This window comes from Leptidea sinapis, chromosome 13 (genome assembly GCF_905404315.1).
Source record: "Leptidea sinapis chromosome 13, ilLepSina1.1, whole genome shotgun sequence".
Lineage (NCBI taxonomy): Eukaryota > Metazoa > Arthropoda > Insecta > Lepidoptera > Pieridae > Leptidea > Leptidea sinapis.
This window is the reverse complement of record NC_066277.1, coordinates 2,787,213-2,792,904: the sequence shown is the minus strand read 5'-3', so window position 1 is coordinate 2,792,904 and position 5,692 is coordinate 2,787,213.

The following is a 5,692-nucleotide window of genomic DNA, read 5'->3' as shown; positions in this document are numbered from 1 at the left end:
GATTTGAACGTTGCAATAAATATTTGAATATAAAATTTATCGGACAATGTATTTATTGTTTCAACTGAGAAAAATGATTATTTCACGTAGACAGGCCGTGGAGAACAACTGCTTTGCTTGAAGATAAAGAAATAAATAGAAAAACGGCCGTTCCCAATATTCTGTCTATCTCTTACTTGCGATAAAATCGTAACTATCGTTGACTTTTCTATCCCAATAAACTTATCGACGTTAACTCACCTTATCCGTGCACGCTGTCTATCAGTGGGACGACGCATAGCTTACCAGCGCTATAAAGTTTGTATGGAAATTGCAATTCACGCGTTCCAATATAAGGTGATAAGAATGACTTATGGGGTATATTGGGACAGCTTCAGATTATTGACAGCTAATTACTAACAGTAGAAGGCAGTAATTTATCTCTATCTGTAGATAGTATATTGGCAACATTTTTTAACAGTGAACGTTAACGTTGGAATGTTGTATTTTTTTCTTCTTTTCTATTAAATATAAAATATATAAATACGATACATTTAAAATTAAAAAAAAAAAGATTCACTTATATTGAAAGAAAGAAAAACAAGCGATTCCTTTTCGATGACATAGGCAGATTTATTACAAGTTCATACATACTACTTATTTGCTTAAAGACTTTTTCCTAACCTATCATGAAAAATTTATTTAAGTTTAAAATAAAAATTCAAAAGCGCCTAATAATATTGATATATATAGAATATAGATAGCAAAATATACGTTGGTCTGTTGCTTACGAAGTCATTCACATCTTTAAAATCGCTTCAGTAGTGGAAGGCAATACAGAAAAATTATGATAGAAGTATATAGGTAGTTTAGTGTTACAGCTACATTATTTTATGAAAATAAGAGACGAGACGAGCAGGACTTTCAGCTGATGGTAATTGATACGCCCTGTCAATGGGCATTGTAATGACAATGCAGTGCCGCTCAGGATTCTTGAAAAAAACCCAAAAATTCTGAGCGGCACTTGAATTGCGCTCATCACGTGAGACAAGATGTTAACGGCGCCTTCAGACCGAAACACAATAATCTTTACACATTACTGCTTCACGACAGAAATAGGCGCCGTTATGGTACCCATAATTTAGCCAGCTTCATATGCAAAGGAGCCTCCCACTGGTTAATCCAATTGGTTAATGGTCCTATATTATCTATCAACCATTAGTATAACACTCGATAGCAAAAGAAGCCCTGTGCTTCCCCGGGGCGTGCCCTGTACTTCCCCGGGGCGTAAAAAGAATAGGATAGTCCCAGGCCCAAGGGTGTCGTAAGAGGCGACTACGGGCTTATTGAAAGTGGGAGAGTCACGCTACCGTCTTTTGACGTCAGCTCAATCGGGCCAGACTCGTCCGGGTTACTTACCACACACGCACAGAATACCGGCGTGAAGTAGCGGCCTAGTGCGGCTATGTTTCGCATAGGTTAGTGTCGAGAACCGGAGGCCATTCCCCCCCCCCCCCCCCCATTTCCCCCAACAAAATATGAGAGCGGTATTAAAAGAGAAATTACCTCAGGAGGGTACGCTTAATGTGGACTTTTGTAACATCAGGGGAATTCACTCCAACTTAAACGCCGTCCACTACCACCTTGAGACGGTGCAGCCGGCCTTGTGTTTCCTTACGGAGGCGCAGATATCTCGACCAAGCAATACGTCATATTTAACGTACCCCGGGTACAAAACTGAGCACAATTTTTTGCCTCATGCTAGGGTATGTGTGTACGTTAGGGAGGATATCTGCTGTCACCATCTCGGCAATTTTGAGGGTAGGGACCTGTCTATTCTCTGACTCCGCGTAGATCTAGAGGACGCGTCCGCATCTATGCGTGCGTCTACAGGTCATAATGGTAACGTAGAAACCGATCATCTCATGGGCTGCGTTCAAACGGCGGCCTGTCCCAATTGGTTGAGTCGCCAACGCGGCTTCCGGATGTGGATAGCCACATGCGGTCCTTATTAGATCTTCTGCTGACTACACATCCCGATAGTTACCAGGTCTACGCCCCTCTCGGAACGTCCGACCATTGGTCAGGAGTGTAGTGCCCATCCGACGCCAACGTCGCAGACCACCTGCGACCCGCTGCGTTAGGCACTATAAGTCAGCAGATTGGGATAGGATGCGTTCCTTTTTTGCATCCTATCCTTGGGGCAAGGTTTGTTTCCCTTCGGACGATCCTAGTGCCTGCGCCGTTGCAGTAGCCGATGTGATACTGCAGGGCATGGATATTTTTATACCAAGCTCTGTAGTACCGATTGGTAGCAGATCACAGCCCTGGTTCAATGCGTCTGTTAAAGCAGCATCTGACTGCAAAAAACAGGCGTATCGAACTTGGTTTGCGGCGCTGGGCACAAAGGAACCGAACTGCAAAGTTAGAAATATAACAGTGCCTCCAGATTTTTTAAGCGGCAAATCGCCAGTGCGAAGTCTAAGCACGTCGTCAAAATCAGCGAGCAGCTTTCCAGTTACCCGACCGGAACACGCAAGTTCTGGTCGTTGTTGAAAGCTGCTCTTGGTAACTTTAACCAGCCGTCCATGCCGCCGTTGCACATGAGGAATGACACACTGGCACAACAGAGAAAGCCGATCTCCTGTGCGCTCTTTTCGCCTCCAACTCGACTCTTGACGACAACGTAAAAACACCGACGACATCCCGCGGTGTCAGAGCTCTATGTCAGAAGTACAGTTCAGACAGAAAACTGTTAGGCGAGCTCTGTTTTCGTTGAACGTCAGGAAGTCGAGCGGGCCGTAAGGCATTATTCCAATCGTGCTTAGAACGTGTGCCCCTGAGTTGACGCCGGTGCTAACGCGTTTATTCCGGCACTCTTATTCCAAAGGCGTAGTCCCTGACTCATGGAAGTCAGCCCATGTCCATCGGATCAAAAAAAAGGAGACAGTTCGGATCCGGCAAACTACAGGCCTATTGCTATAACCTCCCTGCTCTCCAAAATCATGGAGAGCATAATTAGCCGCCAACTTTTGGCATACCTAGAGCGTCACCAGTTGATGAACGACCGACAATACGGCTTTCGCCATGGGGAAGGCCTGGCAGTTAGCCTGGATGTAGCGAAGGCCTTTGATCGTGTAAGACACAAGGCGCTCCTCTCAAAACTTCCACCATTTGGGCTTCCCGGGAGCTGAACCTCCAGCTTCCTCACTGGGCGCAGCATACAAGTCGTTGTCGACGGTTTTCGCTCGAATCCCATGCCCGTGAATGCTGGAGTGCCCCAAGGCTGTGTGCTATCTTCCACGCTGTTTCTTCTGCATATCAATGATATGTTGGACACCTCCAACATACATTGCTATACAGCACTGGTGATGCCGTATACACGGGCCATGCTGGTCTCTCTCGGGAAAACGTTGACCAGTGCCGTGAGAAAATTGTGTCTTCTATCGAGTCCTCTCTCGAGAAGGTCGCGGAATGGGGTAAATTGAACCTTGTCCTATTTAACCACCAGAAGACTCAAGTTTGCGCGTTTATCACTAAAAAAACCCCATTTGTCGTATCACCGCTCTTCGAAAACACTTTCTTTAAAGCCTCGCTTAGTATCGGAATACTCGGACTCGAAATCTCGAGCGATTGTCAATTCCGTGGCTATCTGGAGGTCAAAGCCAAATTGGCTTCGAAGAAGCTGGGCGTTATTAATAGAGCACGGCAATACATCAAGCCGGCCCACATTTTAGCGCTATACAAAGCGCAGGTCCGGCCACACATGGAGTATTGCTGTCATCTCTGTCATCTGTAAAAAAAAAACATTTATGAACCTAAAACAGCATCAGTAAGTTGCACGAAGTTGGTTTACGGCTGTTTTCAATAACTTATCTCTAGTTACGGATACGTTGCTGTCACCGTTTAATGAAAAGATCTTATCTATCCATAGTTATGTCCAACACGGTCGTTTTCAATAACCTATCAGATAGACTCAGCTCTGCGGCATATGCAGTTAGAAAGATTAGAGTGTACACGAATGTTGCGACCGCTACATTAGTGTACTTCAGTTATTTTCACAGCATCATGACGTACGGTATTTTACTATGGGGTCATGCTGCTGACATTGATATAGTGTTTGCTCTGCAAAAGAGAGCTGTTCGAGCTATATATCAGCTTGGTTATAGACAGTCTCTCAAAGAAATAAATATTAGGACTGTTCATTTTCAGTACATTTATGAAAATTTAATATACGTTCACAAAAATCGTCACCTTTTTGCTCTTAATAGTGATTTTCATTATTATAACACTAGAAATAAGGGATTGCTTGTAACTAATTCTAGTAGGCTTCGTAAGATACATAACAGCTTTAAGGGTAAATGTATACTTTTCTATAATAAAGTCCCAGCCACTGTTAGGCATTATCTATAAATAAATTTAAATGTTTTATAAAAAAATATGCGTAAATCCTATTACTCCACTGCTGAATATCTAAATGATCGGACAGCCTGGGACTAGATTGTGATTATTTTATAGCGATAGAAATGATTTTACAATATTGTATATTTTTATTGAAAAGATCGCAAAAAAAAGAACGCTGGGAGAGTTTCTTGCGCCGCTTCGTCTCTCTCAGAGCGCCATTTGTTTCCGAAACGGTAGTAGTATCTAGTAGTTATTAGAAATGACATCAAAAAGAATTCTAAAATAATCAATTTTGAGAAAATAAATGCCTTTTATGCCTTTATGCTTTTTCATCTATCGTTAGTTTAACTTATTAGAGGTAGATAAAATCCTTTAACGCTTATTTACATCTTCTTGACAGATAGCATTGGAATGTATCCGTAAGTTAAACTAAGGGTAGATAGGTTATTGAAAACGGCCGATAGTCCAATGATTTATGCCGATAGGTTATTGAAATGTAAGTATGCTTAAAAGGATAGTTTTGCCTACCTCTAGTAAATTAAACTAAAGATAGATAGGTTATTGAAAATGGCCGTTAAGCGTTTTCAATCTGGGAATTTTGTTGTCATAGATCTGGTCACCCTGTTACGGATAAAATGGACGCCATTGTTCAAAAAGTAGAGCAAGATCAGAATAAGTAGTTACGACACAGCTGAAGAAACTTCCTTAAAGGCCGGCAACGCTCCTGTATTCCTGTATCCTCAGGTATTGGAAAAAGCTAGGTACAACAAAGATGGACATTTTATTATCTCACAAGCTGACTGAAGGACATGATTCTTTAATAAGAGCTAACGAAACCGAACCCTTTTGGAAGACATCGACAACTGGTGACGAAAGGAGGATCACATATGATATATGGAACTGTGTATGGTGGGTCTTACCGTCTTGCAAAAACATCGATTCGGATTTGTACTGCCAACATTGAAACATTGCATTTCGACGACCCCTATAGCCCAGTGGTTAGTGACCCTGCCTATTGAGCTAGAGGTCCCAAGTTCGAGGCCCGGTAGGTGCAATCATTTATATAATGAAAATGGATGTTTGTTTCCGAGTCATGGATGTTTCTATGTATTTATGTATTTAAGTAAGTATGTTGTATTAAATATAATGTTGTCTTGCACCCATAGTACAGGCTATGCCTAGTTTGGGGCAAGATAATTTGTGTAAGAGTGTGTCGGTATTATTATAGTATTATTATTATTATTACCAGGCCAGTAAGTAACGTAATATTTGGGTATAATATAGCACCTACCACGAAATAAACCATATA